The 22,403-nt window shown below is 44.4% G+C and overlaps 1 protein-coding gene across 2 annotated transcripts in view; it reads left to right on the forward strand.

Moving 5' to 3' along the window:
- esr2b (estrogen receptor 2b) overlaps nt 1-22,403 on the forward strand; it is a 147,667-nt gene that overhangs the window by 65,206 nt on the left and 60,058 nt on the right. The gene's annotated exons all lie outside the window — the stretch shown is intronic.

The following is a 22,403-nucleotide window of genomic DNA, read 5'->3' on the forward strand; positions in this document are numbered from 1 at the left end:
GGGCAGCCTGCTTAAGTAAAGTCGATGTGTGGGACGTGCTGCAGACAATGATGATGTTGATAAAAGTATGATGTTTAAATTCAAAATAAAGTGGTTAAACTTGTTTTTTTTTTCTCCTGAAAATTATGACAAAATTAAAATTATCAGTACTTTTCATTATCAACTGATGACATTTTATCGTGGGACGTTTTTCCCAGCCCTACTTACAGCCCTACACCGTATTGCCCAGCCCTACTTTCTCATGCTGGGAAACTTGGACTGTTTGAAAGCGCTGACACTGGAGACTCTTTCCATAAATAAATGTCTCCTAAAAAAATCACACAATGGTTTATACGTTTCACTTTATGAAATGGCACAACTTTAAAAAAAAAAAAAATTGTTCATCAATTATGTGGAGCATCCACCGTACATGTCCCTGTGTGTGAGCTGTTACTATAGAAACGAAATATTCGAACAAGTGCGTTAATCGCTTGTTCATGTTACAGCTGGAGCGACCTGTACCTTTGTTTGAAAATGATGCACACTTTCTGACCAATCAGATTCCAGAATTCGACTGCACTGTGGTATAAAATATGTGCATTACACAAATTTAATCTCTTGTCTTTTTTTTTCGGTGCTATCCAAAACCTGAGGTCAGTATTATTTTGAAATTTTTATACATTTTCAATTTTTTTTTAACCTCAAAAATAAAAAGCTACAATCTAATAATTTGAATGTAGCTATGTACACCTTTAGATCATTAAATGAAGAAGAAACTTGTACAGTATATTGAATAAAATTTGCATTATGATGCATCATTTCTCCAATAGTGTTGCAATTTAAATTTTTGTTTCTAAAGAATCGACATCTCAGGAAAAGACGTCTCATCTCATCTCATTATCTCTAGCCGCTTTATCCTTCTACAGGGTCGCAGGCAAGCTGGAGCCTATCCCAGCTGACTACGGGTGAAAGTCGGGGTACACCCTGGACAAGTCGCCAGGTCATCACAGGGCTGACACATAGACACAGACAACCATTCACACTCACATTCACACCTACGGTCAATTTAGAGTCACCAGTTAACCTAACCTGCATGTCTTTGGACTGTGGGGGAAACCGGAGCACCCGGAGGAAACCCACGCGGACACGGGGAGAACATGCAAACTCCACACAGAAAGGCCCTCGCCGGCCACGGGGCTCGAACCCGGACCTTCTTGCTGTGAGGCGACAGCGCTAACCACTACACCACCGTGCCGCCCAGGAAAAGACGTATTACACGATATTGATATTATCACGTCCCCCAGCCCTAGTTGTCTAAACAGTTTTCAGGCACCCCGTCTATTATCAAATACACAAGGGAATGGGAGTGGTGTAGTTTGTTATACATGGTGCCTTCCATGGTTATTGGCACTCCCAGAGGAAAAACAAATCCCTCAAGAATTTATTTTCAACAAAAACACACTCGCTGGCACCCCTGGAAGTTGTAGTGACTACAATGTAACTGAAGCATGTTTCCCATTTAAATTTTACAGTATTTTTGAGTTGACTGGAGTGTGTAGGAACTCTCACGCTGTAATCCATGACTTTCTGATTTTAACTGGGCTGCAAATATGAGGTAATACACCGGCCAAATTCCCTGAGTCATCCATCAACATGGGAAAGATAAGAGAACACAAACCAAACGAGGGCGAAGTGTGTTGACCTTCAGAAGCCATGGAATGGTTTTATATAAGCTAATTGCCTGAAAATGTCCATTTCGACTGTTGGGGCAATAAAAAGTGGACACCAGCTGGAACTGTTACAAAGTTGCCTGGAAGAGGAACCAAGTTTATTTTGCCTCCATGTACAGTGAGGAGGCGGTTAAGAGAGGCAAAAAAGCCCCAAGGATCACGGTTGGTGGATTACAAGAAAAAAAATAAATTGTGGTGTTTCCAAGTCTCCAAAACCACCATCAGATGCCACCTCCATGCCAACAGATTATTTGGAAGGTGCCAGAATAAAAACCTTGTCTGTCAGTTAACCACAAATGTAAGCATTTGAAGTTTGCAAAACACTTCTCCAACTATAATGAACAGAACCTGAGCCCAACTGGTATTCCATATTGTGGAAGTTCTGTGATTGTTTTGGGGCTGTTTTTCTTCCAAAGATCCTGGAAACCTTGTTAGGGTCCATAGCATCAGGGACTCCATGAAATACTGGGACATTTTAAATCAGAATCTGGCCGTCTCTGCCAGGAAACTAAAACTGGGTCGTTATCGGATCTTCCAGCAGGACAATGATCCGAAGCATATGTCCAAATCAACACAAAAGTGCTTCACTGAGCACATCGAGCTTCTGCCATCGCCATCTCAGTACCCTGAACTGAACCCCATGGAAAACCTGTGGGGTGAGCTGAAGAGGAGAGGGCCGAGGACCCTGGATGATCTGGAGAGATTGTGTAAAGAGGCACGGTTTCAGATGTCTTGCTCTGTGTCTCCAACCTTATAGAATTTTATAGGAGAGACTCGTGCTGTTTTACTGGCAAAGGAGATTGTTCAAAGGATTAAATGTAGGGGTGATGATAATAGTGGCACATGTGTTTTTGTTGAAAATAATTATTTCTTGAGGGATTTGTTTTCCTCTGAATACATTTATTTCGAATAAGGTTGAATTTTTCTTTTTTTCAGTGTGAGATGAAGGTACGTCACCAAAAGGTGAAAAAACTTTCCAAGGGGTGCCAATAATTGTGGATAATTTTTATATAACAATTGTTGGGTTTCAGTCACATGACTTTTCTTAGTGGTTTTACCGGAAGTGAAATAGCTGGTGGTTGAAACGGCTGCCGTAGTGCAAACAACTAGCGATAAGTTATCAGAGTACGTTCGTAATCTAGAAGCCACTAAGCACTTTAGATATATTCAGAAGATTACTATGTGCGATGGAATCGACCCCTACAGTCTGGGAAAGAAGGATTTGTCGTACGATCTCGAAAACTACCCTTCAGTCGAGTTCCCCGACATCTCGAACTATCTGGTGTTGCAGACGTCCTTCTACACCGCAAAACAGATGAAAGCGTGGAGGAGGCTTACAACTTTTTTTGTATGTGGCTGGGTAAAGGGCCTCGGGATCAAGTCGCTGCTGAATGAATCCTGTATTGTTTTTGCCCGTGTAAGTATTTTTTATTTATTTATTTTTAAGCTTTTCTTTCACGGCTTTACAACGAAGAGCTGTAAGCTGAAGTGTAGACAAACAACAGTTTGCTTGATTCTCACTTGTGTTGGCTCTTATCTCTCAGGTAAATCATTCACAAAGATCATCAGAAACCCCTTTAAAGACCTGGATCTTAGTTAAAAAAAAGACGGAGAAGTGATCACGGCGCATTGTAACTGTATGGCTGGGTAAGAATTTTGTTGCGACCTTCATGCATATGGACTTTGTGAGGAGTAAGTAAAGAAACAGCTGGGGACTTTAGCACTTTGTGACTAAAAAAGGTACCGTAAAATAACGACGCATAGTAAGAAAAGTACTTGGAAAACACGAAGGACATAACTGAGAGGGAAATACAAACCTTTCACCAAGTGATCACTGCAAACTCGAGCATGCTTCGACTCTGCTCCCTTCGATTTCAGCGAGAGTTTCAAAAGCCACCTTTCTCGACGTCTTTTTGTGAAATCCTGTGTTTGTTCATCCTTTTTTATTAGCTCACGGGGAACCCTGAAGAAACTTTTATCAGTTTCACAGTTTAATTGATTCGAACAACCTAAAACAACGCAAGTGTAAGGCATTTTTCATGCGAGTGAGCAATATACTTTCTCCGTACAAACGCTTTGTCGACTGAGCTTTGGTAGACCACCAGCTAAAGTTTGAATAACTAATGAGGTGGATGTGACGTCACGTGAAACCCAGCAATATGCATATATACACTGATCAACCATAACATTATGACCACTGACTGGTGAAGAGAATTACATTACTTCATTACAGTGGCTACTGTCATGGGGTGGGATATATCAGGCAGCAAGAAAAGTCAGTTCTTGAAGTTGATGTGTTGGAAGCAGGAAAAATGGGCAAGTGTAAAGATTTGTGATACTTTGACAAGGGCCAAATTGTTATGGCTTGATGACTGGGTCTGAGCATCTCCAAAATGGTACATCTTGTGGGGTGTTCCTGGTATGAAGTGGTTAGTACCTACCAAAAGCAGTCCAAGGAAGCACAACCGGTGAGCCAGCGACAGGGTCATGGGTGTCGAAGGCTCATTGATTTGCATGGGGCATAAAGGCTAGAGCACATGGTCCAATCCCATAGAAGAGTGACACTAGCACAAACTGCTGAAAAAGTTAATGCTGGCTAAAACAGAAAGGTGTGACAGTAGCTCTTCTGTGGGATTGGACCATATGGGCTAGGCTTCGTGCCCCATGCGAATCAATAAGCTGTGTAATATCAGCTATTTATTTTTTTCGCGGTCCAGTTTCGATCAAATCCTGCGCTCTGATTGGCTGGTGAGCAGGTCTGTATCCTACGATACGGACCCTGGTTACGGACCTCTGGCGACTCGCTCATTCACAACAACAACAAACATGGTAGCAATTTTTGTCAACATTTGTTTTCACATTTCTCAGTATAATAGCATTAATTTTACAGCATGGATAGCGATAATGACAATGTTCACAGTGAAAGCGAGTTTTACTACCCTGATGAAGACGAAATAAAAGAAAACATTTCGGGAGAAAATTGAAAACCTATTGCTAACACTGAGCAAAAACATGGCTGAATCTTGAATGACTCAATTTTGTATAAATAGGGGACTACATAGGCGGCAAAATGTAGTTATTTTTTTCCTGCCATGGAAGTGCACTCGTATACCGAGGAGGAAGCAATTTGCATTACAGCCGTGAATGAGGATCCAAAATGGAGGCTCGCCTTGGCTTTGTTTTTCCTTTCAGGCGCTTTCATTTTCTGTTAGAATTTGGTAAAGAAAAAAAATATATATTATTTACCAGCTTAAGGTCGGTCCGTATGGTGAAATACCGTGATCTCGGCCTTGAATACTGACCTCAGCCCAGAGGGCCTCGCTCAGTACTTTCAAGACCTCGGTCACGGTATTTCACCATACAGACCTCCCAGCTGGTAAGTATTTATTTTTTTCGCGTTCTGGTTTCCATCAAATCCTGCGCTCTGATTGGCTGGCAAGCGGGTCTGTATCCTACAATATGGACCCCAGTTACGGACCTCTGGCGACTTGCTTGTTCACAACAACAATAAACGTAGCATTTTTTTTGTCAACATTTATCTTTTTTTAATATTTTATAAGATTTATTTATAAGATTATCAAAAATCTTATAAATTTTTGCCAGAATTTCTCAGGAGAATAGTATTAATTTTACATCATAGATAGTGATAACGACAGTCTTCACAGTGAAAGTGAGTTTTACTACCCTGAGGAAGACAAAATAAAAGAAGATTTCAGGAGAAAGCTAAAAACCTGTAACTTGCTAACGCCGAGCAAAAACATGGCTGAATCCTGAATGACTCAATTTTGTATAAATAGGGGACTACATAGGCGGCAAAATGTAGTTTTTTTTTTTTTTCCTGCCAAGGGAGTGCACTTGTATACCAAGGAGGAAGCCATTTGCATTACAGCCATGAATGAGGATTCAAAATGGCAGCTCGCCTCGGCTCAGTTTTCCCTTTCGGGCGCTCTCGTTTTCTGTTAGAATTTGGTAAAGAAAAAAATAAATGTATTATTTACTAGCTTAATGTCGGTCCGTATGGTGAAATACCGTGACCTCGGCCTTGAATACTGACCTCAGCCCAGAGGGCCTCGGTCAGTACTTTCAAGACCTCAGTCACGGTATTTCACGATATGGACCTCCCAGCTGGTAAATAACATATATTTTATATTAAAAAAATGTGCGCGCACGTGTGTAACAAATGCACTATTTATTGTCAGCTATTTTTGTTTCCTTTGCCATAACACTTTTTTTTCCTCATCCACAATGAAATACACGCTTTCTTACACACTGTTGAAGCTTGTCGCACGTCTATGTGCCAGAGCAAACTTCAAAGTTTGAAAAGGTATTTAATAATCATAGGACTGATGGATGTTTGCAGAATACTGATTTTAAAAGTTATTAATTTGAAGATGTGCTGAGTAAATGCAGTTCTCTTAGGTGATCGCTGACGGTCTGACTGATTGGTCGTTTGTAACATCAGTGAAACTGTACGAAAATCGTATTTTTCTGAGGAAGTAGGTGAGGCTCAGCCACATTTATTGACGAATTGTCTTGAGATGAATAATGAGGTGAAATGAACAGCACTAGATGGTGGATAAAATTATTTAATCTCTCGTTTTTCACTCTATATTCCTTCTGTCAGTCGAGCTCTCTCGCCATCATTTCTCTCCATTTTCTTTCCCTTATTTTTTTTTTCCTGGCAGAGACCACCCATCTCACCACCTCCATCATCTCTGTGCTTTTTTTTTCTTCTCCTCTTCCCTTTTTGCTCACAAAGAGACGAGTGCTTTCTCAAGTGCTGCTCCCGTTTTAATGAAGAGACGACTGGGCTGAGGACTGGATGGATTAAGTGTGAATGGGGGGAAGCTGAGTAAACTGTGTGTGTGAGGTTTATGTGTATGTATATCTGTGTATAAGAAGGGAGTGTAAGACAACTATCGTTGAAGCGCCCTTCACTTTGCAATGAGGCCTTATTAGGATGGTGTGCGCGCGCGAGAGAGAGTTCTTCGTCCTGTCCTTGGCCTCTTCTTCACCACTGGTATGCATGCCTGGCTCAGCGCTGAAGTAGGGAGGTGACATCGCTGAAAGCTTTTGATCAGTCTGGGTTTTTTTTTTAATTAAGTTATTTTATTATTATCCAGTTAAAGGAAATACCCTCGTAAAAAGTATCTTATTTTAGACACAAAGAGGACCTGATGAAAGGGATAAAAGGAAGGATGAAGCATGTGATGTAAAATACCATGAATATCATGATATTTGAAAAAATCTGTATGATGCTTGAGAAGCAACATGATAAAGCTGAGTTTTAATAATCTGTTGCATTAAAACTGCAAAAGATAAGTTGTGAAAGTGAGTGACACATATCATTCTTACAAAACGACTTTTGTAAATATGCTGAGAAGGAGGATTTAAAAAAAAAATAGTATTCTGTTAAATTACTTAGGTCCTGGTCACATTACAGCTCATGATGGGGTTGCGAATACTTGATGAAAAATTGGTAGCATCGCCACCAATCATGTAATGCACAGCGAATGTTCTCTGAGCCTTGCGAGGTTTTTTTGTTTGTTTGTTTGTTTCTCCACCTTGTGAGTGGCCAAAATCTTTGCGAAAATTTCAGTGCATGCATTGAAATTTGATGCCGATGTTTTTGTTGGCAAGCTAAGCAGCGAATACTCGCAGATGGGTTTGGGAATACTTTCCAAAGCTCGGGGGAACCTTTGTTGAACCTCTGTCGAACCTCTTGAGATGTATTTGTCTCGAATCCTTGTCCCCAATTCTCACGGGAGCCTCATCAACACAGCAGCTTGGCAAAGCCTAACCTTCCTCAAGACTTGAAAAGTGCATTTACATTCGGGGATCCTTCGGAGTGCGTTGTGTGCGCTCTTGGGACCCAGTCGTGATGGGAAACACCTGATGCTGATTTGAACACAATCAGCATGTGCATAAGGACGTTGTTTTCACAGAGACTTTGCAAAGTATTCTGTCAGGTATGTGGCAGTAGACGGATGTAAGTGCAGGAAGAGCATTTTATTAGCAGGCGTGATATATACAAAAGCAGAGTATTTAACCAGAGACATAAACATGGCTAGAAACAAACGTGATGATGATGATACTTCGCAAAGTCTTTGTGAAAACAGCATCCTTGTATGCATGTGCTGAATGCGCTCATATCAGCATCAGGTGTTTCCCATAATGACTGGGTCCCAAGCGTGTGCACAATGCGCTCTGTGAGCGAGCATGGCTGCTTGAGCTGCGCCAGGCTCAAGCCCACGAAGACGTGAGTCAAGCGTTCGCCTGCTGTGTGACCACAACTTTTATAGCTCACCTGTATATTGTCATGTATCGCCACTAAACCACCTCATTTTCATCGATAACCCATCGCAAAGCATTGCGAGCTGTAGTGTGATCATAGCTTTAATTGGCTGGTTATTTTCAGTTCCATTTAGTTTGTAATTATTAAAAAAAATCCTAAAAACATCTCACAATACGAGTGATAGAAAAGTGTATTGCGAAGGAATTTATCATGATGGCGGTATTTTGTTGTATTGTCCAGGCTACACACGATCATTGTCAGTGAGGTGAACTGTAACCTGTGGCTTTTTTTTTAACTCCTTGAAAGAATGGCAAAAATAATTATTTTGAACTTCACAAAATAATATTTTCATACACTTGTTATATAATTGTCAGTGCATGATAACACATGGCTGTTTTCTCTGGTACTGACACAGGGGGGCACTGCAGATCAGTTCAGTTTGAATTGTATTGCACTTTTAACAATGGACATTGTCACAAAGCAGTTTAACAGAAATGTGTACATTCCAGAGATAAATTTTACATTTCTGAATTTATGACCGTGTTCCTATTGAGCAAGCCAGAGGTGACAGTTGCAAGGAGCAGTTCTGATGGGAGATGGGCATTTCAAAATACTATTTGACCATTCTTCATGAGAGCACGCATGCGCACGCACGCATCACACACACAGAGAGAGATATGTTAACTTCATCAAGCAGAGTTTGCACTGCACCTCGTTTTTGTTTATTTTTTTTAATGAGTTCCACACAGTTTATAATGGCTGTCCGCATCTAATCTGACAGTGAGACACATTTTCCTGGCACCTACAAGTAACACATTCATCTGTTGTTTAATGGAGATTGGCAAACAGCTTGTAGGTGTATTACCGGCATCTACCGGTGGGTGTACCGGTGGCAGTTACTCACGACCAGGCGTCGGTAAAAAAAAATAAGGGAAAATATTTTTTAAGGCAAGATGATAGACGCAAAAAGTAAAAAAAAAAAAATTTAAAGGCTTTTCGAATGTTTGAAAATCATGATCTGTCCCTGGTTCTCAGAGTAGAGGGTTTCATGACTCCAGAATAAACCACATTCTTTATGAGCTGCAGAGAGTTCACCAGCACAACATTGCAAATGCAATTTTCTTCCTAAATCTCTGAGATACAGCTGATGTCAAATGAGCCACTGTTATGGAATTCAGTTGCTTTTTAGACTTGTCATCCATTATATAGGTGCCAAAAGTTTGGAGATACCCGACTGTCACGCTCTCATGAGCTTACCTTGCATCCAATTCCAGATGTAGTCTTCCTTTCCTGTTATAATGAGCGCCACTCTTCTGGGAAGGCTTTCCACTGGATTTTGAGGCGTGGCTGTGGGGATTTGTGTTCATTCAGCCACAAGAGCATCAGTAACTTCAGGTGCTGAGGCCTGGGGTGCAGTCGATGTTCCAGTTCATCCCAAAGGTGTTCAGTGGGGTTGAGGGTAGGGCTCTGTGAAGGACACTCAAGTTCTTTTGCTTCAAACTTAAAAAGCTGTGTCTTCACGGAGTTCACTTTGTGCACAGGGGCATCGTTATGCTGGAACAGGTTTAGGCCTTTTAGTTCCAGTGAAGGGGAAACTGAACACCAAAATTATGGACGATGTTGTGGCTACTAGTAGCTTGACAGCAGTAACTTGTGTAGACACAAACCATATCAGAGTTATTTAAAAAAGAAGTTAGTATTGATGCGTTAAAATAAACTCCAAGGCATTTAAGTCGTGTTGTGGCAAAAACTGACAAGTCTTTCCTGGAGGTTGAGGAAGAAGACTTATTATACATAAAATCAGTGCTTTCAGTTGGACAAATCTGAGCTGAATAAAGGAAAAACTTTCTCAAATGTTGACACTGGTCTACTAATTTACCAGTTGGATCCAAATAACCATAACCGCTGGACAAGACAAATTTATGAGCTTGACGACAAGGAAAATTACAATGTGCTGTTTTGGTGGCTCATAAAAAGCAATACTCTCGCTAGGCAGTTATCTGGTTACATGTATGAAGACATACTAAGGCAAGTGATCAAGTTTATGATTGATTAAACTAGCGTGTTTGTGCTCTAGACAGCAAGTCACAGTATACAAGAGGTGTTCTGTCCTTGTATCGCTCCTAAGCACTCTTCTTTCACTTTGGCTAGCATCTTCACAGTGATGAGTTCGCATGCGGGCAGGTCAGAGCTGTATGACGACTTGTCAGTTTTGTGGAAAATGTGTGCACCGCATCGTTACGTGATGCATTATACCACCTTGACATTACCATCTCATTAACAGCTGGCAGCAAGCCCTTTCACCTTTCCCTCTGCTGTACTGTCCATGGCAACCATCCAGGTCAAACTCACACACAAGTTAACGAACTGTGACACATGAAGCTGTTTCTTTGTTTCACAACTCTTTACACTACGTTCAGACTGCAACCTGAAACGACCCATATCCGATTTGTTGTGAAATCCGATTTTTTTGTTAGGCCGTTCACATTACCAATTACAGTGGTGCTTGAAAGTTTGTGAACCCTTTAAAATTTTCTATATTTCTGCATAAATATAACCTAAAACATCATCAGATTTTCACACAAGTCCTAAAAATAGATAAAGAGAACCCAGTTAAACAAATGAGACAAAAATATTATACTTGGTCATTTATTTATTGAGAAAAATGATCCAATATTACATATCTGTGACTGGCAAAAGTATGTGAACCTCTAGGATTAGCAGTTAATTTGAAGGTGAAATTAGAGTCAGGTGTTTTCAATCAGTGGGATGACAATCAGGTGTGAGTGGGCAGCCTGTTTTATTTAAAGAACAGGGATCTATCAAAGTCTGATCTTCACAACACACATTTGTGGAAGTGGATCATGGCACGAACAAAGGAGATTTCTGAGGACCTCAGAAAAAGTGTTGTTGATGTTCATCAGGCTGGAAAAGGTTACAAAGCCATCTCTAAAGAGTTTGGACTCCACCAATCCACAGTCAGACAGATTGTGTACAAATGGAGGAAATTCAAGACCATTGTTACCCTCCCCAGGAGTGGTCAACCAACAAAGATCACTCCAAGAGCAAGGCGTGTAATAGTCGGCCAGGTCATAAAGGACCCCAGGGTAACTTCTAAGCAACTGAAGGCCTCTCTCACATTGGTTAATGTTCATGAGTCCAGCATCAGGATAAGACCGAACAACAATGGTGTGCATGGCAGGGTTGCAAGGAGAAAGACACTGCTCTCCAAAAAGAACATTGCTGCTCGTCTGCAGTTTGCTAAAGATCACGTGGACAAGCCAGAAGGCTATTGGAAAAATATTTTGTGGATGGATGAGACCAAAATAGAACTTTTTGGTTTAAATGAGAAGCATCATGTTTGGAGAAAAGAAAACACTGCATTCCAGCATAAGAACCTTATCCCATCTGTGAAACATGGTGGTGGTAGTATCGTGGTTTGGGCCTATTTTGCTGCATCTGGGCCAGGACAGCTTGCCATCATTGATGGAACAATGAATTCTGAATTATACCAGCAAATTCTAAAGGAAAATGTCAGGACATCTGTCCATGAACTGAATCTCAAGAGAAGGTGGGTCATGCAGCAAGCCAACGACCCTAAGCACACAAGTTGTTCTACCAAAGAATGGTTAAAGAAGAATAAAGTTAATGTTTTGGAATGGCCAAGTCAAAGTCCTGACCTTAATCCAATGGAAATGTTGTGGAAGGACCTGAAGCGAGCAGTTCATGTGAGGAAACCCACCAACATCCCAGAGTTGAAGCTGTTCTGTATGGAGGAATGGACTAAAATTCCTCCAAGCCGGTGTGCAGGACTGATCAACAGTTACCGCAAACGTTTAGTTCCAGTTATTGCTGCACAAGGGGGTCACACCAGATACTGAAAGCAAAGGTTCACATACTTTTGCCACTCACAGATATGTAATATTGGATCATTTTCCTCAATAAATAAATGACCAAGTATAATATTTTTGTCTCATTTGTTTAACTGGGTTCTCTTTATCTACTTTTAGGACTTGTGTGAAAATCTGATCATGTTTTAGGTCATATTTATGCAGAAATATAGAAAATTCTAAAGGGTTCACAAACTTTCAAGCACCACCGTATATGAGACTTGTATGCGATCTCCAATATGAACGGAAAACGACCCAAAAGTGTCCCGCATGCGCAAATTGACACGTAATAAGCACATCTACCTAATACGTAAACCAGGGCCGTCGCGGGGGGGTGCGAGGCCCTGTGCGAACTTGAAATGCGAGGCCCTAATCTTTGACATGGATGCGTAATTGCGCATGAATAACAGTCGCACGGATGCAACTATTCTAGTTCTATTGCACGCATAATCTCGCTGCAATACGTTTTATCAAGTAGAATAATACAGCATAATCATGCACATAGTCTCAGCTATGACTTTTTGCTATTTATTTCAAAGGAAAAAAAATCAACTGTGCAACGAGTGGCTACAGTACATCAAGTCAGTTCAGTCACTTTATTTTTGGCATCTTGACATTTTAAACAAGCAGATTAGGACACTTTTCATTCATTATATACATTTATTAATCACAACTATACACAACTCATTTTACTTATTATTTAACTTATTTACAACACTAACCGGAACAGATGAGATGGACTCACCATGCGTAAACTGCGCAGAAACTAATCACTTCAGAGTCACTTTCCTTGCCTTCTTGGCCGCAAACTCGGCTCTGCCACAGTGTCGGTGTGCGTGATGGAGATGCTAGTTGCTGCCACAGCATCACTGGCAGTACTGATAAATTTATCCAGCGATCCCCGCAGTAACTTGTGAAATTCCTCCTTCTTTTTAAATTTTTTCCTCTTCTCAGCACCCGATTCGTGCTTGCGAAATCGGTCGCGTTCTCTTGCCGTCGACATGTTTACTTTCCCCCGCTTTAACTTTCCTCCTCTCCTGTCTTCAGTAAGGACGCATTACGTAATGACAATGAAAAACTCGCTTTGTTTGGATTTGTTTTTTATTTGTTTGTTTGTTTTTATGTGACATCTCATTGATACAAAATCATACATAACTAATGTATTTATTTAAAAAAATAATAATTAAAAAAAAAAAAACACAGCAAGATTTAAGGCGCGAGGCCCCCTAGTGGCGCGAGGCCCTGTGCAGTTGCACAGTTCGCACAGCCTATGGGACGGCTCTGACGTAAACAAAAAAAAAAGCGCACTCTTCAAGTTTAATGATTTTCTTTTTTTGTTTGTTTGTTTAATTATCTGGTTAGTGTTAAAGTGTGAGGTCTCGTGTGTGTTTTTGTTTCTGAACTGAAATGAAAACGTGTAGCCTGGTAACAAGGGTTGACTCCTAAATGTCTCTCTAATTTCTGTATAAGTGCACTACATGTTACTAGGAAGTAATGGATTTTTAAACTCTATATAGTGCACTCGAGCTTCAGTAGGCAGTCATTTGGGATACGGCCGCTGTATTACCAAACTCTTAATTCAGGCTTAATAATTTGCACATATTTATTTCGTCATATTAATAAACATTTTCTACATTTTTATAAATATTTATTTAGATTGTTTATAGCCAGCTGAATTCTGCAACTTCTCTCAGCGCTGGCTCAAGGTGCATAAACACCAGTGCAGTTTGCTATGGAGATTAGGCGAGACCTGGCGATGTGGTACAGGATGGTTTAAGTTATAAATCAGTTATAGAAACTGTTTTATTCAATCAGGCTAACAGATAAACATCCAGGTCCCTACCAAATCCACCATTAGCTTGATCAATTCTATAAAAGTTTATTTAAATTCTGAAAACTGTACAAATGTTGTTGTTTTCCACCAAAGAGGCGGGATTAGCCAACGCAGAATAGTGACGTTTGTCTCTTGTTGATGACATGTAGGTCGCATGAATGCGACCTGTCCGGTCAGACTGCAGTCGCATGTGAAAATATCGGATATGCATCGGATTTAGGACCACGTATCCAAGCGGCCTGGGTCGCATGTGAAAAAATCGGATCTGTGTCGTTCAGATTGTCAATAACAAATCGGATACAGGTCGCATATGGGCAAAAAAATCGGATATGGGTCGTTTCAGGGTGCAGTCTGAACGTAGTCTTAGTCAGTGCTAAAGATGCTGCATGTGGCATTAAATTAAAATAACTTGAATATTATTTATGTTGTGAAAGAAGAGTTTGTCTGGTCGGTTTCATTTCCGATCACGGCACACAAGAACATAATTTAGAGACAAGTTGGTTTTTGTATTATTACAGTAAACTAAAATTGACGCTAATAAAAATGATCAAAAATACTTTTAATTTAGAAAATTAACAAAAATAGAATGAGGTTACAATTATTTTATTTTTTTTGTGTGAAAAAGCAAGACCTCAAAATAGTTTTCTTGTCTGAAGCATATTTAGCTTCTTTTGCTTTTTTCTTTTAGCTTCTTGTAACGTTCACTGGATGTGGGTGGAGCACAGAGGACGGCAGGACAGAGACTGAGTTTGCAAAAACTCTTTTATTTTCACTTTTCAGCGGAAATAGGTTTCTCTCTCAGCCACACACGCACGCACACACATTCCGGTTGTCTGGTTGTGGAGAGAGCTCCTCTGCTCTCGCTCTCCCTCCTTAAATAGCCCGGTTTACTGGGGAGAACACACACAAAACATAGATTAATCACACTCAGGTGAAGCGATTCTGCCACTTACCTTCCCCAACTCCGCCCTCCTGTCACAGACCGGCGCTTGACCACGCCCCCGCTGCCACATACCCCCACCGCCCGACTCAGGCCGGGCGCCTGTCCGGCCCACAGCCGACTCCTTGACGGGAGAGGAAGTCCGCCACGACCATCTGCGCCCCCGGCCTGTGGACCACCTTGAAGTTGAAAGGTTGGAGCGCTAGATACCAACGGGTGATCCGCGCGTTGGCATCCTTCATGCGGTGGAGCCACTGGAGGGGCGCGTGGTCCGAACAGAGGGTGAAAGAGCGCCCCAGCAGGTAGTAACGGAGGGCGAGGACCGCCCATTTGATCGCCAGACACTCTTTCTCGATGGTGCTGTAGCGCCCCTCACGCACTGACAGCTTCCGGCTGATGTATAATACTGGGCGATCCTCTCCCCCCACCTGCTGGGACAAAACGGCCCCCAGCCCTCTGTCCGACGCATCCGTCTGTAACAAAAAAGGGAGAGAGAAGTCAGGGGAGTGTAAAAGTGGCCCCCCACACAGTGCAGCCTTTACCTCAGAGAAAGCCCGCTGGCACTGCTCCGTCCACTGGACCGGATCTGGCGCCCCCTTTTTAGTGAGGTCAGTCAGCGGGCTGGTGACGTCCGAATAATTAGGTATAAACCTACGATAATAGCCAGCCAGCCCCAGGAACTGTCTCACCCCCTTTTTGGTCTTGGGCCTCGGGCAGGCCGCAATCGCTGCTGTCTTATTAATTTGGGGACGCACCTGCCCGTTACCCAAGTGGAAGCCCAGATACCGTACTTCCACCCGCCCAATCGCACACTTCTTCGGGTTGGCAGTGAGCCCCGCCCGCCTCAGCGACCTAAGGACGGCCCTCAGGTGTTGCAGGTGCCGCTGCCAGTCATTACTATAAATGATGATGTCATCCAAGTAAGCGGCCGCATAGGTGGCGTGGGGCCGGAGGATCCGGTCCATCAGCCGCTGAAACGTAGCGGGCGCCCCAAACAGCCCAAACGGAAGTGTGACGAACTGGTGTAAGCCGAACGGTGTGGAGAAGGCCGTTTTTTCCCGGGATAATGGAGTCAAGGGGATCTGCCAATATCCCTTCGTCAAATCCAGTGTCGAGTAAAAGCGAGCCGTGCCTAGTCGATCGAGCAGCTCATCAATACGAGGCATTGGGTACGCGTCGAATTTAGACACTGCGTTGACTTTTCTATAGTCCACACAGAACCGGACCGAGCCGTCGGCCTTGGGAACCAAGACCACCGGGCTGCTCCAGTCACTGTGGGACTCCTCGACGATGCCCATTTCGAGCATGGCCTGAAGTTCTTCCCGAACCACCTTTTTTTTGTGTTCGGGTAATCTATAAGGATGGCTACGCACTACCACCCCCGGGGGCGTCTCTATGTGGTGTTCTATGAGGTTGGTGCGACCGGGCAGGGGCGAGAACACATCCGAAAATTCGGCCTGCAACTGGGCGACCTCCGTGAGTTGGGTCAGGGAGAGGTGGTCTCCACAGGGGACCGGAGAGGTGCGAGATGCCAATGACCCTTTTTGGACCTCCGGCCCCAGCTCCGCCTTCTCCGGAACTACCGACACCAACGCCACGGGGACCTCCTCGTTCCAGAGCTTCAGCAGATTGAGGTGGTAGATCTGTAGCACCCCCTCCCTGTCCGTTCGCCTAACCTCATAGTCGACGTCCCCGACTCGCCGTGTGACCTCGAAGGGTCCTTGCCACTTGGCGATCAATTTGGAGCTTGACGTGGGCAGCAGGATGAGTACCTTATCTCCCAGAGTGAACTCTCTAAGGCGCGTGCCCTTGTTGTACAGGCGGGTTTGCCGTTCCTGGGCCTGCCGCAAATTCTCCTGAGTTAAGTGGGTGAGCGTGTGGAGTTTTGCGCGCAGATCCATAACGCATTGAATTTCATTTTTGCTCTGCGAAGGTCCCTCCTCCCAATTTTCCTGCAGTACATCTAAGATGCCGTGCGGCTTACGCCCATACAATAATTCAAACGGGGAGAACCCCGTGGAGGCTTGGGGGACCTCTCGCACTACAAACAACAAGGGTTCGAGCCACTTATCCCAGTTACGTGTGTCCTCACTTACGAATTTTTTGATAATATTCTTGAGGGTGCGGTTGAACCGTTCGACTAAACCGTCCGTCTGTGGGTGATACACGCTGGTGCGGATCGGCTTAATACCCAGTAGCCCATACAGTTCGGCCAGTGTTCGTGACATAAACGAGGTGCCTTGGTCAGTCATAATCTCTTTCGGGATTCCGACCCGGGAGATGACGTGGAAGAGGGCCTCTGCAATACTACGTGCGGAGATATTGCGAAGAGGCACCGCTTCCGGGTATCGCGTTGCATAGTCCACCAGAACCAATATAAAGCGGTACCCTCGTGTTGACCGATCTAATGGCCCGACGAGATCCATCCCAATTCTTTCAAACGGGGTCTCGATTAATGGTAGGGGGCGCAAGGGCGCTTTTGGAATGGCCGCTGGATTTACTAACTGGCATTCGCGGCACGCCGTACACCACTTACGGACGTCGCCGCGAATCCCCGGCCAATAGAATCGGGCCATTATCCGGGCGAGTGTTTTATCCTGCCCGAGGTGTCCCGCCATGGGATTAAAGTGAGCCGCCTGGAATACCAATTCCCGGCGGCTCTTTGGAATTAACAACTGGGTGACACGCTCCTTCGTCTGAGTGTCCTGCGTCACTCGGTACAACCTATCCTTTAAAATGGAAAAATAGGGGAAGGTCGGGGTGTCGTTTGGCTGGAGCGTTTGACCATCGATTACTCTCACTTGGTCAAACGCGTGTCGCAGAGTTTCGTCTCGCGATTGTTCCAGTGGGAAATCTGCGAGGGATTCCCCAATAGAAAGAGGAGGGGCCGGGGGCTCCTCACTCTGTCGCGGAGATGACGTAGACAGCTCTGCGACCGCAGCTCCAGCCAAAACGACACCGGGACCTCCCCCTGCTAACCGGCAGGACCCACTCTTTACTAGGTGTGCCATCAACCCCCGGAATCCCGGCCAATCAGTCCCCAAGATCAAAGAGTGGGTAAGGCGAGGATTAACCGCCGCCTTTACTATGGATTTGTTCCCTCTGAAATGTATGTGGACCGACACCAACGGGTAGCAGTGAACATCCCCGTGCACACACAACACCTTCACCCCTTGTGCTCCCCCCAATGCCTCGTCTTGCACCAGGCTTTGGCGGATTGAGGTCTGGTTGCAACCCGAATCCACCAACGCCTGATATGTCGCCCCTTGTACACTTACCGGTATGCGATATGCTCCGGCCTGATCGAGGGCAGCCTCTGGTGCGTCGGGGATCCGCACCACCGCCCCCACCTCCATCGCGACACACTGTTGCTGCAGGTGGCCCGGTTCCCCGCAGCGCCAGCAAACCGGCCCGGGCCTCCCCTCTGCAGCTGTGGTTTGGGGGTCACTCACTTGAAGGGGGGGGAGAGACAGACACAGAAGGGAGAAACGGGAGGGCACCATGGGTGCGGCGGGCCGGCTGGGGTGGAGCCGGCCCCCGCCTCCGTGGTGGGGGAATGGGGCGAGGACGGGACACGGGAGGAGGGGGAAGAGAGAGAGAGAGAGAGAGAGAGAGAGAGAGATGATGATGACATCCGTTGTCCTGCCGCCGGGACAGCCGCCAGATGATCCTCCGCCAGTCCTACGGCCTGATCCAGCGACGCCGGGCGGTGGCACTGGACCCACTCCGCGGTTCCAGCGGGTAGGCAGGCGATGAACTGTTCCAGCGCCACCTGGTCGATGATCCCCTCGGCGTCGCGATCTTCGGCCCTCAGCCACCGCCAGCAGGCGTCCCGGAGCTGCTGGCCGAACGCGAACGGGCTGCCGACTTCCTCCATTCGCAGCGCGCGGAAGCGCTGGCGCTGCTGCTCCGGCGTGCGCCCCACGCGCTGGAGGACAGCCCGGCGAAGGTCGGCGTAGGCCAGCCGGTGGTCGGCGGGGAGCTGTAGTGCGGCTAACTGCGCCTCTCCCATCAGGAGGAGGAGGAGGCGCGCCGCGCGCTGCTCCATCGGCCACCCCGAGGCTTCAGCGACCTGTTCGAACAACGCGATGAATGCCTCGGGGTCGTCCTGCGGGCCCATCTTAGTCAAGGTGATGGGAGATGGGCCCGCGGCCGGGGCGCTGGTGGACCCCGCCGACGCGAGGAGGTGCCGGAACGCCTCTCGGTCTTCCTGTTGAGCCAGCACCAGGGCTTCGAAGCGCTGCTCCTGCTCCTTCCGGAGCGTGACGAGTGCCTGGTGCTGGCTCTGCTGAGCCGTGGCGAGGGCGTGGATCAAGTCCGCCAACGGGGAGGATTCCATGGGGCTGCAGGACAGGTGCTCCACGATCCCGGGTTTCGGCACCACTGTAACGTTCACTGGATGTGGGTGGAGCACAGAGGACGGCAGGACAGAGACTGAGTTCGCAAAAACTCTTTTATTTTCACTTTTCAGCGGAAATAGGTTTCTTTCTCAGCCACACACGCACGCACACACATTCCGGTTGTCTGGTTGTGGAGAGAGCTCCTCTGGTCTCGCTCTCCCTCCTTAAATAACCCGGTTTACTGGGGAGAACACACACAAAACATAGATTAATCACACTCAGGTGAAGCGATTCTGCCACTTACCTTCCCCAACTCCGCCCTCCTGTCACAGACCGGCGCTTGACCACGACCCCGCTGCCACACTTCTATTTTCAGACAAGTGAGACAACAATTTTATTTGATAAAATTAAAGTTAAAATTGCTAAAATTGGATGTATTAACACTCAACAGTTACCCTGAAAGTCAGCTCAAACTAAACAGAATTCTACTGGCATCATGAGCAAGCATATAAATCTGCAAAAACTACAGTCACAAAAACTACATTATTTTTAAATGTTTTCTAAAGATGATGACAGTAGACATGAGGAATAAGGAAAGAGGATATCAAGATGGCATTGATGCTAAAAACATAATGTCCATCCATCTGTATATCCATCTGTTTTCTGCCACTTGTCTTGGTTGTGGGGACAGCAGTTTCATCAGCTTTCATTAGGTCTCTGTCTCCTCCAGCTCTTCTCAAGGGACACCAAGGCATTCCCAAACCAGCCAAGTGATATAATTTGTCCAGCGTATCCTGGGTCTACCCCGGGGTCTCCTCCTGGTTTGGGCATGCCCAGGAGGCATCCTAGACAGACGCCTGAATCAGCTCAGCTGGCTCCTTTCAGTATGGAGGAGGAACGGCTCCACTCTGAACCCCCTCTTATATGTTTGATCCCCAACCTGGAATGGGCCTCCACCCTTTAAGAACTTGGAAGTGCGGATTCTCATCCCAGCCGCTTCGTGCTTGGCTGCAAACTGCCCCAGTGCAAGCTGGGGGTCACGGCTCAATGAAGCCAACAGGGTCACATCCTCTGCAAAATGCAATGGGATCTTGAGCTCACCAAACCGGACACCTTTCACCCCTTGGCTATGCCGAGAAATTCTGTCCATAAAAGTTATGAACAGAATCTGTGATAGAACAGCCCTGATGGAGACCAACACCCACTGGGGTTGAGTCTGACTGATTGTCGGCAGTGCGAACCAAGCTCAGTACCCAGTAATATTACTATAATAACAATATTACTAATATTAATATAATACCCAAAGCACCGCCACAGGACACCTCGAGGGACACAGTCGTATGCATTTTCCAAGTCTACAAAGGTAAAGGTCTAACCACCAGGGACTTACTGACGAGCCCCCTCTCCAGGGCGAGGCCTTGGTTTCCCTGTTGCCAGTGAGGTTTCATGCTTCCTTGATTTCAGCTTTTTCATAGACTTCTTCAGAATTGCACTTCGTCTGTCCCCTCTTATAGGATAAATTTGCCTTATGTAAGCCTGCAAAAAAATAAAAAAGAAGAAAATAAAACTGGAAGAAAAAACTGAACAATACAAAAATAGTCGTAAACTCGGTGCCTGGCAGTTCTTTGTGTGATCTGCTTGCCACGATGATACTGGGTGAATTTAACAGTGCCCTGTAATGATAGCATTTGGAGTTGTTGTGGAGTCGACTCTGACAGTGACGAGATGCTTTTTATCTTTTTTTTAACCCCATTTATTTTTTTTACTTGCTTTTAGTCTTCTGCTGTTGGTCAGAGCCAGTTCTGACTGACTACTGATCTTGCAAGAAGATATTCATTAAACCAGAACACTTTTGCTTGTCCGGTGTGCGAGCTAATGAATATAAGGATGAAAACCATCTTTATAACCTTTAAAGAAATCAAGGTCTCTGGGTTCATCACTCAAATGCTCTGCTTGCTGAAAAGTTTCAGTTTAATTAGCATGTCTGCCAAAAAGCCTTAAGTGTAAATAACGTGATTGCAGACTCCCATATTTCACCATCTTGCAGTTATAAATTTCAGTTTGTAGAGCTCATGTTGTGTTTTCAATTAAAAAGAAAAATCTGCTTTTACTCCAGATATTTGCGCTTCTTAATCTGAATGTTGATATTTTTAACGAAAAGGTCAGACACCATGAGATTCCAGACTTTTTCATTATTCTAATCAAAACTGTAAACTCCTTGCACATAATTAAAAAGGAGCACTTTTATAAAAAAAAGTTTTTATCTCGTGAGAGCACTTTTTGAGTTTCGCTTTCTTCAGCTTCACTTCATAAAATTAGTTACGAATGTTAATATCAGGGTAGATGAAGCTCTGAATATAACCAATTTCTTGTTTTGGCTGTTTGGAAAACAAATTAAACTTGGTTAAGAAGGGTAAGATTTATTAATGTAAAATCTTGGGGTTGTGCTGTTTGAGGACAATGATCAACAATGAGGTCCAGTGATGAAGGCAGGTTCCTGTTACAAACCCCAAGTTGATTATTTTCCAAAAACACATCCTGAAGTGTTTGTTCCTCTTATAATGTGGCACCAAGTTTATGTTGTTGAATGACATATTGTTCTTTTAACTGTTTGTAGTTATGTTTAATTGATGTGAAATATCCATGAGACAAGTTTTCGTCTGTTACAGCATGTCTGAACTGGCTGTATCTGAAACTGAAAGCTGCTAAAATAAATATTGTTGATCTTTAGCCTTCAGGCTGTGTTTATTGTTGTTCATGGCTGTTGTGGATAAAATAATCATGTTCCCGGTTTATCTTTTTGCATCACTTCGTTTGTGTGTTAAGTACGAGCACTTAATCATGTTTACGTTGTCAGGGCATGTTTGCAAATCATTTTAACATCTGCATGGTCCTTAAGGGCCACCTTATAGCGGATTTAGAAAGTATTCACACCCCTTCAGGATATTATTAAATTTACAAAAACTGAAATCTCTCATCAGGGTTGAGGATCGCACTCATAAATCCTCCAGTTTTATGGTACAGTGCCTTGACTGACGCCGCTCCTGTAAAAGGCATATCGCTGGGACGGAAAGGAATCTGAGAGCATGAGAATTATTATTTCTGGTCTGTTGAGACAAAAAAAAGAGCACTCTGGGCTGAACATCAAATGCTACATCTGAGGAAAATCAAATACTGCTCCATACAGTGAAGCATGGTCACGGCAGTATCGTGCCATGGGGTACTTTTTAGCAACCAGAGGTTGGTCAGAATTGACAGGAGGACACTCCGAGACATCTGGTGAAATGAATGGGCAAATTTATCCTACTTTATTTGGAAAAGCCAACCGCAGACATTGAGAGCCTTGTATCAAACAAAACACTGCCATACACTGTATTGTTAGACTGTCATGTGAT

This window comes from Neoarius graeffei, chromosome 7, assembly GCF_027579695.1.
Source record: "Neoarius graeffei isolate fNeoGra1 chromosome 7, fNeoGra1.pri, whole genome shotgun sequence".
Taxonomy (NCBI): Eukaryota; Metazoa; Chordata; class Actinopteri; order Siluriformes; family Ariidae; genus Neoarius; species Neoarius graeffei.